The 13,192-nt window shown below is 42.1% G+C and overlaps 1 protein-coding gene across 3 annotated transcripts in view; it reads right to left on the reverse strand.

Moving 5' to 3' along the window:
* Window positions 1-13,192, reverse strand: part of TBC1D32 (TBC1 domain family member 32) — a 552,992-nt gene that overhangs the window by 351,831 nt on the left and 187,969 nt on the right. The window lies entirely within an intron of this gene.

Consider the following 13,192-nt stretch of genomic DNA (forward strand, 5'->3'; position numbering starts at 1 on the left):
TAGATAGGCTACTATGGATATGCCTTGAGACCTTAGATAGGCTAACAGTGGAGCCAATACTTTCGTGAAAACACGAGGAGCGGTGGCCAGACCAAAAGGTAAGGCCACGAACTGGAAGTGGCGCTGATTTACCGCGAAGCGAAGCAGCTTCTGATGGTCGAGAAAGATAGGAACGTGCAAGTATGCGTCCTTTATATCGATGGATGCTAGTAGTTCCCCTCCTTGCAGGGAGGCCACCACTGACCTGATCGATTCCATCCGGAATGATTGGACCTTTAGGAACTTGTTTAAGGCCTTGAGGTCCAGGATGGGTCTTACATCCCCGTTTGGTTTGGGGACGGTGAAGAGATTGGAATAAAACCCCAAACCTTGTTCTTCCACTGGCAGTTCTCCGATTACCCCTTGGGATAACAGATGATCTAAGGTCAATGCTAAGGACCTTCTTTTGCCGAGGTCCTTTGGGACGTTCGAGGTTAAGAAGCGCGGTGGAGGAAATTCGCTCAACTCCAGCTTGTAGCCCCCGGAGACCGTAGAGAGAGGACCCACCTGTCTTGGATCCTGTCTAGCCAAGCCTCCGCAAACAGCTGAAGCCTTCCCCCCACCCGGCTGAGTGGGGGAGAACCTTCATAATGCTGACTTAGTTGCTGGCTTGGCCTGTGGCTTACGGTTCCAAGGCTTTTTGGAAGCCTGAGGCTGGCCCTGTGGCTTCCCACCTGCATTGAATCGTCCAGGAGGCCGTCGGAACTGCCTGGTACCGGAAGTACTAGGGATAGGAGAGGAGGATCTCTTAAAGGAGGGGGAACCCCTAAACCTTTTCTTTACTGGCAACAGTGTACTTTTGCCACTGGAAATTTTCTGAATATAAGCATCCAGATCTTCCCCAAACAAACGCTCTCCATGAAAGGGAAACCCCGCCAGTAATTTTTTACACGGGGCTTCAGCAGACCAGTTCTTCAGCCAGAGTAACCTGCGCATATGAACTAGCGAGAGAGTGAGACGTGAGGACTGCTGAATGGAGTCCTTAATAGCATCTATGGCAAAACATAATGCTCTGGGAAACTCAGCCAAATTCTGGGCCTGTTTTGCCGGCAATTCCTTTAAGACCCCTTTAAACTGGTCTTTCAAGGCCTGGCAAATCCCAATAGCCGCAATTGCAGGCTGGGTTATTCCTCTCGCCGAAGCAAAAGAGGTTTTTAATAAAGTCTCTAATCTCTTGTCTGTCGGATCTTTGAATACCAGAACGTTGTCTACTGGACAGGTCAAAGATTTGTTTACGCAGGACACAGCTGCGTCAACCTTGGGGATGCCCCATTTTTTAGTGAATTGTTCCTCCATGGGGTATAAAACCGAAAACTTCTTAGGAGGAAGAAAATATCTATCTGGATGTTCCCAATCCTTGTAGATAAGCCCTTCCAGCAGGGGGTGAACCGGGAAGGAATAATTAGCTTGAGGAGCTTTTAAGGAGCCTAAAGACGAGACTGCACTTGCAGCTGGCTCTGAAAGTGGCAACTTGAAGGCCGAACGGACCATCTCAGTGAGGGACTGGACCAACAATTTTTCGGATTGCGACGCCGAAAAGGGTTCTCCCAAAGTGGAATCCTCAGAGTCCACTACTTCCAGCTGACCTTCTGCCAGATCTCCAGAGGGTAAATCAACCTCTTCTGAGGATGCATGCCCCAAATCGAGGGACTCCTCAGAGGGAGAGGGGGACCTTGTGCGTTTTTCCCTTGAGAGAGAGGATGCAATCAAGGTCGCTAATCTCTGCTCCAGACCCCCCATAGCTGAGGCCAGAGCCTCCTGTGTCACAAAAACTGGAGCAGGTGGGACAAGGGCAGAACAGGCATCTGACAGCCCTGATGGTTCACCCTGGGCCTCCTTCAATTTTTCAGGAGAGGAAGCAGCCGCAGGAGCATGCCCGAGATCCTCTGAGCCAGATGGCGATCCCTTTGCTTTCTTGCTTCTAGTCCCTGAGCCTTTAGCCATGATAAAGCTGAGGTACTCACAATAGTTGCAACTACTTGCGAACCTATAGACCAGCACTGACGCTGCTATTTGATGGTTGGCAAGGTGCAGAGCCCACTATGCGCCTTAAGCAGATGTCACTGTCCACCACCAGTACTAAATACTGAAAGTATGTGCACAAGATCTCTGTGTCCACCGTCAGTCAGAACCAGTTAGGTGGACTGGAGCATATAAGGACTAGGTGTAATCACCTGACCTGCTCTGTCCTGTAATCTCAAGTCTCATAGAGAACAGCTGAGATAGACCCCCTGCGCGCATGCGCACGCGCGCGCCGCTGTTAGGCGTGCACCACGAGGCTACGCGCGCACACGTAGCCGCACGCGCGCACATGTCGTCACACGCATCTCACGGAGCACGCCGCGCACATTCGTGCGCACTGAAGCAGCGTACAAAAAATTCATTTGTGCGCGCGCGTGCGCCTAAGACACATCAATGTCGCGCGCGCATGACGCTTACGCGCTCGTGCATGAGGATGGAACACCACAGCTCCATGTGAGGACCAGGTAAGCCAAGTGAAGCCAAACATTTTGGACAACTTTTTTCTGCTTTAACCTGCACAGGAGGGGCTAACTACCTGACTAGATACCCCTCCTCCCCACAACACACAGGACCATATAGGAGAAGCACAGACAGATAGCTTTAGGCAAACATAATGGCTCAAATAAAGGAAGGTTACTCCTAGGACCAAGTCCTGAAGCACCTTCACTAACCTGATCCAACGCTGCAGGACTCTGCAAAAACAGCAGTCCAATCTTCACCCATCACGTAGAGCAGCGTCTATAGACCTTCAGGGACCGGGGTCCATGGACAGGAACACCACACCCCTGGACCCATATCGCACCCTGTCAGTAAACTTTTGGTATTAGGAAATTGACCAAAGTACTGAATAACCAGGATCCAGCTCTCAAAGAGAAGCATTACAGGCCAAACCCCGTTCTTCTTAACCGGGGCCCGGGTACCGTCCACTTTGGCTCAGAAGCACTTTGGACGGATCCGGATTTCATGGAGGCTTTTTACATCCAATATGGATCCCTCCAGTGGAGCTCCTTGGAGCACATGTTCACTCGTGACCAACACCTTAGACACTGGCAAAAAACTGAGGCACTCCCGGTATGGGAGGGGTTATATAGGGGAGGGAACTTCTTGCCTTAAGGGCGTGCCAGTGTCCACACCTGAAGGTACTCTCTATAACCCACATAGTAATTACTATGCTTCTCTGTGGCCCGTGATGTACGATAAAGAAAAAGCGCGTTTTGCCATGAGTTTCAGAAACGCTGCAAATATGCATTGTGTTTGTGTTGTCATTACATGTAGAAGGCTCCCCAAGTGCAGCAAACGCACCAAAGTTCTGGAGCTTTTCTGGGGAGATTGTTGTGTGTAGGGCAGCTCATTCAAGTGAATAGTCTGCCCTATGTATGATGATTGAGAACAGTCCAAAACACCCAAACCAAACGCATGTGGGAACGTAAGTAGTACTATTGTAAGGAATATATCACAAGGACAATTCCTTAAAGCGGGGGTTCACCCAAAAAAAAAAAAAAAACGGTATGTTTGGGGATATAATAAAAAAAAAACAGCCTATTGTCATTCTGACAACTCGGCTGAATGTAATGTTATTTTTTTTTTTTTTGAGTGAACCCCCGCGTTAAAACATAAGATTGCTACAATTTGTGACGAGATCTCCACTGTAAAGATATGTCTTCCACTTAACTGTCTATGTCCATGTGTAAACAAAATACTTCCCTCATTTAACTCTGTTACTTTAGATTCCCTCATTTAACTTACTATAGATGAGGTTGATAAACTTTTTCTAATGCCTACCTAACCTCCTGCCTCCTGGATCCTCTTTCCTCACAAATACTACATTCACCCTCTGGCTCTGCCCTACACTCTCTAATTCACATCTTCAATCTTTCCCAACTCTCTAAAACATGCACCACCAAACTTAAAAAGTCCTTATTGGATTCCACCAATCTTAACATTTGATGTTCCATCTCCTTGATCCCCTTTACCTCCAAACTCCTTGAACACCTAATCTACAACCAACACTACCCCAATCTGTCTGATTATCTCCTACTCTGTCCACTTTTAGGCAATCCCTGAAAACCCTCCTTCAAACCCTCCCTTTCAGAGAAGCCTATCCTTCCTCCATCTAACAATTGTAATTGTATTTTCTACATCAGCTCATCCCCCACAGTTATTACTTTTTGTATTGTTTGATCCTCACTTTTATATTAAAAGCGCTAATGAGCAGGGCCCCCTAATTCCTCCTGTACTGAATTGTATTGTAACCTCACGCCCCATGTTGTAATGTGCTGCTCAAACTGATAGCACTACATAAATCCTGTATTATAATGATAATAATAATAATCATTTTTAACTGACCCAAGGGGAAAATGTCCTCCTGTTCCTAGTCCTCCACTGGCTGGTTTGGATATCTGAACATTATTAATGCTCCTTTTATGTTCTACTGGTAATTTAAGGCAAAAGTACAAAAGCAATTTACAGTCATGTCAGAAGCTGCTAATCAACCTGAAATCTTCCAGAACTCCTCTGATTCCATAAGGTCACACACACTTTCACAAGTAATCACAAAATAGCTGTAGCTAACCAGTATCCCAACTAACTGTGTACAGTAGTACAATGCTGAATCTATGCACTTAGCACAAGAAGCATGGTTGGCCTGGGGCAAAAGCAAATCATTTGCATGCTTCCACCCACTAATCGAATATGAAGAGAAAGCCTCTTATTTTTCAAACTTAATACATCAGTGCAAATGAGACTTAGAAAACAGTGGTGAGCAGGAAACTAAAATTACATAGATTATGACTAGGCCCCCAAGAGACATTTCAATGACTTACAAATTACTATTAAGAAATGTACAGTATGCAATCCTGACTTCCCCTTTTCCCACTTAGATCTTGAAAATCAAGGTGTTTACGTCTTAGGAGAGCAATCACGCTTGAAAGCCATAGAGCAATCATGTCTTTCCATACTATGGTTGTATCCATAATTATATCCGCACTCAAGAAATATCTTCAAATTTCACTTAGAGGATTTTTTCCATTACAAAATTAATTTATCATTTTTGAACACAGAAAGAAAAATGCTATTTAATTATGCAATGTGTGTTTTATGCCAAATAATAATTCTTATTTTACCGTAAATTAAATGTGTAAAATGCTGGCCTATTTGGTGATTTAAATTCTTTCCTCATTACTACAGCAAATTAGCCAACTCATAATTCATTGTACCAACTTATTTATAGCACATCAATATTTAGTGCCTAATACTGAGTTATTAGTAATGAATTAATTTACTAGAAAAGGTCTTTTAAGCCCATACTATTTCAAGCAATGATTTACAAAACCCAGTGCAGACATTAATGAAGAAGGAAAGGCAAAGCCTTACCAAATCTCTTGAATCAGAAATACACAATGTTTTGAACTTGTAGCTGGATTTCCAAGCCTATACCTAGATTGCTCATTATGTTATTTTATTGGCTATAATTAGAGTTGATTAACCACTTCCAGCCCAGGCCTAGTCTGGTACTCATCTCCTACATGTAAAAAGCATATTTTTATTTTTTTTTGCTACAAAATTACTCAGAACCCTTAAACGTTTATATATACAGTATATTACACATATACATACACACACTTTATATATTTATATTGTTTTTTTTTTTTTTTTTTTTTTTAGCAGAGACCCTAGGAAATACAATGGTGGTCATTGCATTTTTTTATGTCACACAGTACTTGCCCATTAAATTTTCAAGCATGATTTTTTTGTAAAGAAAACACTTTCATAACTAAAAAAAAAAAACACTAAAGTGAGACGAATTTTTATTACATAATGTGAAAGATGATGTTACGCTGAGTAAACAGATACCTAACATGTCATGCACTAAATTGGCCACTTGTGAAATGGCAATAACGTCTGTGCTTAAAAATTTCCAGGAGTTTAACATTTTTACAGGTTACCAGTTTATAGTTACAGAGGAGGTCTTTTGAATTATTGCTCTCTCTCTAACGTTCATGTGTGGTTTGAATGCCGTTTACATATGCTGGCATGACCTACGCATGTGTTCGCTTCTGCATGCGAGCACAAGGGGATAGGGGTGCTTTATTTTTTTTTATTGTTTTCTTTCTTTATTTTTCATTTTTACACTTTTCCTTAAAACATTTTTTTTATCACTTTTATTCCTATTACAATGAATGAGGAATAGAGCATCTCAGGTCCTTTTTGTGGAAAGATCTGAGGTATATAATTCCCCACATGTCTCTTCTATTCTGGAAAGCCCAAGATAAAAAAAAAAAAATCGATCTCAGGCTTCCCAGGAAAAAAATTACAGTCTTTACATTTGCTGGTGATGTCACTTCCAGCCTCCAAGGGTCATAGAGATGGCTGGGGATGCACCCTCCCGTGCTTCTTCTGGTTCGCCCGTACGATCTGTGAGCCGAAGAATGAATGCAGCAGTTTAGCATAGAGCTGGCCGTGGACCAGATGGTTCCCGGCCAGCTCTATGACCCTCAGAGGCTGGAATTGCTCAGCCAACGAAAAAAAATATGGTATTTTATGAATGAATACAAGACTTCCTCTGATTGGCTAAAGTGGAGATTATGACATTATCTGCTCACCTCTACACCTCAGCCATTCAAAGAAAGCCTTGTATATATTCATAATGGCTGAGCAGCTGTCAGGGACTTGCTGGTACAGAACGGAGATACTTGCATGAGACAACGGCCTCTGTGTGCCTGTGCACCAGCGCGGGCCTCAGGCACGCATGTGTGCGCAACAGGTGCGTTCACGCTAGCGCTACTTGCCGCTAATGGGCCTTGAAAAAGACAGCAGCTGCACTTGTGCAGTGTTGTTTGATCGGCAGCTCTGTGCCTAGTAACCTGTGAACCTGTCTAATTATTACCTGTACCGACCTGGCTCTGTTGAATACCCATTATCTCTAACCCTGACCTCGGCTTGCCTTGACCCTGCTTATATCTTCTGTTTGCTTACCTGCTGCCAAACCTCTGCCTGTTTATCTGACCATGCTTCAGCCTGCTGCATTACTCTGACCTGGCTTGTCTGACCCTGATACGGCCTGCTGCTTTTGCTCTTTATTGCTCCTGCATCTGACCTGGCTTGTCTCACCCTGCTCCAGTTGCTGCTGATCCTGCACCCACCAGCTCATCAGGTCGCTGACCTGCACCTGCCTCTGCTGTCATCTGCAGTTCCAATCATCCCTGGAGGGTCACTACAACTTCCAAAGGCACTCTTACCTCACTGTGCTCACGAGATCACTGTTCCCACTCCAGTGACTCCAGAGCCAGGGCTGTAAGAGAGGTCTGCTCCTACAAGTCAGGTTCTACTACAAGGTACGTAACAGCAGCGTTCAGCCTAACTCAATTTGTCGCGGTAATGGGACAGAACACTCCATATCACTACCAAAGTGCAGCGCTGTATACTGCCATGTTCAAAATTCTAGGAGATAGATGGCAGCAGTGTTTCTCAATACATAATCCCAGGAAAGCACCTTGTACAATTAACAAACTTTTTAGCTGAAAACACCCTTAATCAGTACTTTGATAGGATTAGCAGAATCTTGCACAACAAAAAAGCTTTAGGTTTGAGTAACTAGAAGCATAGCAGACATCCCTCATTGCTAATAGTATCAGATTTATCACCTGTCCTAAAGAGCTCAGCTGTGAGAAGAGTTGAATAAGCATTTCTGGCTGGCTAATATTAGCAAACAATTCCAACTTCAGTGTATTTCATGACTCCTGAGCTGATCATAGTACATCCAGAACAAGGACATATTTACCTGTATCAGCCAATTAGCAGAATTTTACAGCTAGTCCCTTGCTGAACAAAGCAGATTGTTTACAGGGTTGAATAGCTCAATCTAGAATTTAGACACCCAAGTGAAAAATTCAAAGGCAGGACTTATTCAGAGACAGCATTTTGAAAGAAAGCTAAATTATCTTTCAAGAAAACTTGCAGTGCTCAGGGAATCCTTTGTTATGTATTAATTGTTTTACTGCACAACACTGTAGGCAAAATATATATACAGTATATATTTTTTTAAAGTGAAATGCTTATTATCCGAGTTTGCTTTCTGTCGTGTCATTTGAAAGCAAGGTTAGATTGTTTTTACATACATATTTGAGTCTGTAGGTTTCTAGAATTCCTACTATGTTTTTTCATAAAATCCCAACGCTAACAACTAAATGTGAATATGAATTGATCAAAGCAAAACAGCTTTTCCAAGTGCCTGTTGTGTGGTGTGACTATATACTGTATGTTGTCTACACAAAGATATAGATCACTGTTCAAGTGTTTTGAGAAAGGCAGGCTGTGCCATGTAATAACATTGATTAAACTAAGTAGTAGGCTCTACCAAAACCTATAGGAAAAAATGTGCAGGCAACTCACTTCTGGCATCGAGTAGTCATGCAGCCAATACGGTATGGGCATTGCCAACAGGTGAGTTTATTAGAGCAAGGAGAAATTGTTCCTCTTACGAGGATTTTGCCAAAGAATGTAATATTGTTTCCAACAGGTTGAGAGAAAACGGGGATATAGTGCACATTTGATAGAGACAGAAAGTTGGCAGAAAATAGATATCGTAGTGATCTGATTGGGAACTTTTCTGCCACTAGCAAGTGGACACGGTCTTGTGGGAGGGGAGGTGTTCACTTTGTGACCACTTACTAACAATACAACCAGATTGTCGCCATCATTAAACATTGCCACCCTGTCCTGTATGCAGACAAAACTATGCATGATATTTTAAGACAGGGATGTAATTTTTCTAGTGGGACTGCTCCTACTTTAGGCACAATATTTTACCCTTCTTTGTTTCATCCCTGTAGTACTCCACCTCCAACTTCATGGTTAGGGACAGTGGGCTCCTACCTTTGTGGTTATACCACTTGTAAACAGTGTAAAAGACATACAAAAAAACAAGTCTGTTTTTCTTTTTCAACAGGTAGAACATATCCAGTTAAAAGTTATATTAATTGCAACTCAAAGATAATTGTTTATTTTATTGGATTGCAGTACCTGTAAAATACAGTATGTGGGATGCACAACAAGGGTTTTGTGAAGGGGTCAAATACGTATTTCACTCATTAAAATGCAAATCAATTTAAAACTTTTTTGTAAATGTGTTTTTCTGATATTTTTTTTTGTTGTTTTTCTGTATCTCACTGGTAAAATAAACCTACCATTAAAATTATAGACTGATCATTTCTTTGTCAGTGGGCAAACATACAAAATTAGCAGGGGATCAGATACTTTTTTCCCTCACTGTACCTGTTCAGAAATCCAGCAGCGTCTTCACCCGAGCCGATTTTTCAATCGGCTCTCGGGATCTATTGCTGGGATCTTGGGTAAGGGAAACTGGCAGTGAAACCTTGTGGCTTCATAGCTGGTTTCCTACTGGGCATGCACAAAGTGTGCTGTCCTATGTGAATGGCCCAGGAGTGGGAGAATGAGGGGGGCCGAACTCCCGGATGAGTCCAATGCAGCAAAGTAAGCCAGAAGTGGGAGCAGATACCTGTCAAAACCAAGTACCCGCTCCCCCCTACCCCCCAAAAGGTACTAAATGTGGAAGCATAGAAGGGAAGGAGACAAATAAGCCAAGATTCCTGCTTTAAGATTGTGCATGGAGAATAGAAGCAGGCTGTGCAAAGACCACCACACATACCAATGCCATTGTATATATTTGGCCCCAACGACCATCCTAGCTGTCCTTCATTCAAATAGATACCTATCTAGCTCAGTGCCATCCAAAATGTCATAATCCTAAACTGGTCTACACTATACGCCTGTGTACACAGGTATTTTTCTTCACATCAGGTTTCCTTCTCTCCTAATACAATTCAATAGGAATGCAAAGGCAGTTAGAATCACCTTGGAAATAGGTCAGATACAAATCAGGGAGTGCCAACACATATTGGCATCAATTCACCGATTTTTTTTGTAAAGGAGACGTACAGCCAAAGCTCACATGGCTGTACTTCTCCTGTGGATCCCTGGAGTGCAGTTCATTCTGTACTCCTGTGATCTGTTTTCAGCAGACAGCAATCTGAAGCCACCGAGCCAGTTAAGGCTTGGGAAGTATTGTGACCATATGGTCAGGATCCGCCCATATGCCTGGACTGGCATCCGGCTCAGCCTCTCAGCAAGCTGCTCCTGCCCCTCTCCACAGCCCAGCGCTCCAGTTAGCATGGGTGGCTGCCTGCTCTCTGCTCAGGGAGCTCTGAGAACCGAGTGATCAGCAGTGTTTGATTGCTCAGTTCTCAGTGTTAGAGCCGGTGGGGGACAGATGCAGCATCGGAAGTATTAATCTGAAAAAAAAAAAAAAACATACTTCTCTTTTGAGCTTCAGCAATGTTAACCAAAAAACACCTTATGCCATTATTTGTAATGCTAGTGTTCATATGTGTATACAATTATGCTTACTACAGTTTCAGCATCACTTTGTGGTAAAATATCCACTGCAAAGTTGTTCAGGCTCCTGGCTTTGTTGGTGCTGATGATGCAAGTCTATTAACACACTACCTAATATCCCAGAAAATACCCACAAGACATTCTCTTCTACATTATCTCCAATATCTGCAGCCCTTACCCATGTCTGCTCTAGGCTTTGTTCTGCCATAAGAAATGTTAAAGAATGCTTGTTAAAACTATATAGGCATTGACAAGGTTTATCACGCATTTTTTATTGTATTTTTTAAACAATAACTATGAGCCCGAAGTGGAAGAAAGTAAACCTATGCAACATTATCCTTGAAACAGCTTGAGGCAAGTCAGTTGTGAATGATTACAGTAGTTACAGTAGGCGTTCTGCAGCTGTTCATTTGCCAGGCCCACTCTCATTCATTTCACAATGCTGTGTTACAGTGAGGCTCCCACAATAGTATTAAAGGTGCAAGCTATCATCAGGAAATACTTGTTTCTAGGTCTGACTCCAGCAATGACACCGCCAGTGTAAACCAATAATCAGAGGCTGGATTGGGCAGGATATGCCTCTGATGATCTCAAAGTCCTGATAGGAGTGTTTGAACGTTCTCTGCTGCTTTTTATTCGAAATGATATGTTCTTCTAATGAATGCCTTTTAGACAGTCAAACTGTAGCTGTTAACTATTGGAACACTTGAATCGGTGTGGTAATCTGAGTGTTTTAAGCACCACTAGACTTATTCTGTCCAGACCCATATTTGTGAACGTGGAAATTTGCTTTCAGATATATCAGACTGCTTGCTCTTCAAGAAGATTAATCGCAATTAGTAAAACTGATGCTTGAATGAATACTAAAATATTCTGCATTTCTATTACATCTGAAATGATGTCAGAAAGATAATTAGAATGTCAAACCATTTGCTTAATGCCTATTTGCAATGCATTTTTCTAAAACAGTGATCTATTGAAATAAATTATTATAGGAAATGGTGTGGCAGAGCGTCAGGCAACATGGCCCCAGGAGTACATAGAGATCATGTCACAAACTACCTACTGTTACTCCAAATCACTTCCATAACATTGCTTCTAATCATTTGGATGAACAGTTCACAGATCTGTAAAAGACTGTAGTGAGTAGATGGTCTCATGCTAATGGGACAATTTTAATGACACGATTAAACAGATTCATACAGTCAAAATCGGGTCTGTAATTTACTAGTTGCCCCAAACCTGTTGTATTGTAAACATAATATAACAGTTCTCTAAAAAACGCTGAGGGGTTAAAGTAAACTTGACATAATGGAAACTATTAAAAGTATTAACTACTGCATTAAAAAATGTGTGAAATGTATATAACGCTCGTCAATGAGGTCTTCAGTAAGCTTGACACCATCTTCTCACCCAGACATTTATAGATGTAAATAAGAAAAAATCATAGATGGGATTTGGGGTAGCAATAAATGGTTTGTGACATGATTCAGATTCAGAATACTTTATTAATCCCAAAGGGAAATTACTAAAATACAATTACATTCAACAAGACAACACAAAAATCACAAAAAGGCACAACAATAAAAAAAAAAATAACCAATAACAGCCTGGCCCTTTACCACGTGATCAGCTGATGACATGATGCAAACAGAAGGCGGTAATCAGCTTTTTTTTCCTTACGATTACAGTGCAAGGAGAAAAAAATAAAGAAGATTGATGGCTTCTGTAAGAGAGACATCAGTCCGACTCAGTAAACACAAGTGTTGCTAACCAGGGCCCACCAGTGCCACCTACCAGTGCCCATCAGTACTGCTAACCAGTGTCCACCATTGCCACCTACCAGTGCCCACCATTGCCTCCTATCAGTGCCCATCAGTGACACCTACCAGTGCCCATCAGTGCCACCTTTCAGTGCTGCCTGTCAATGCCCATCAGTGCAGCCTTATCAATGCATCCTGATCAGTGCCCACCAGTGCTGCATCATCAGTGCACATCAATGAAGGAAAAAGATCACCTGTTTGCAAAAAAGTTTTGTTTGGCAAAAAAAAAAAAAAAAACCCAAGTGGTGATACAATACCGCCAAAATAAAGCTCTATTTGTGTGAAATAAATAATAAAAAATGTCATATGGATACAGTGTAGCATGACCATGTAATTGGCATTCAAAGAGTGACAGTGCTGAAAGCTGAAAATTGGCCTGGGCAAGAAGGGGGTATATGTGCCCAGTAAGCAAGTGGTTAAAATACTACATAGAATAACACCTTTTGAAAAAAAGAACAGAAAATCAAAACATCCAACATGCAGATTACTCCACTTTCTTTACCATCACTCAAGGATCATTACACATAGTTAACCTAATACCAACATAATATAAAAACAACATAAAAATCTGGATCATAAACCAGATCAAATCCTCGCATTCAGCACTCACATAGAAGAGTTATACAATTTGATGGTCAGAAGCATAAATGATTTCCAGAGGGGAAGACTTAAAGTTGCTGCAGGTATACACATGCATATCTATGTATACGATATACCTGTCAGAAGCTTATTATTATTTAAGTTAAAGTGACAATTTAAGTATGTAAGTAAGTATGGAAGGGTGATATGTGTCATGGGATTAACATAAATACATCTCTACAAACATCTCATCTTACAAATGTATCTGTGCAGTGAAGACTGCACGTGATATTGTTTGACAAATGCCAGTAGAAGTA

The sequence above is a fragment of the Rana temporaria genome, chromosome 4, assembly GCF_905171775.1.
Source record: "Rana temporaria chromosome 4, aRanTem1.1, whole genome shotgun sequence".
NCBI lineage: Eukaryota > Metazoa > Chordata > Amphibia > Anura > Ranidae > Rana > Rana temporaria.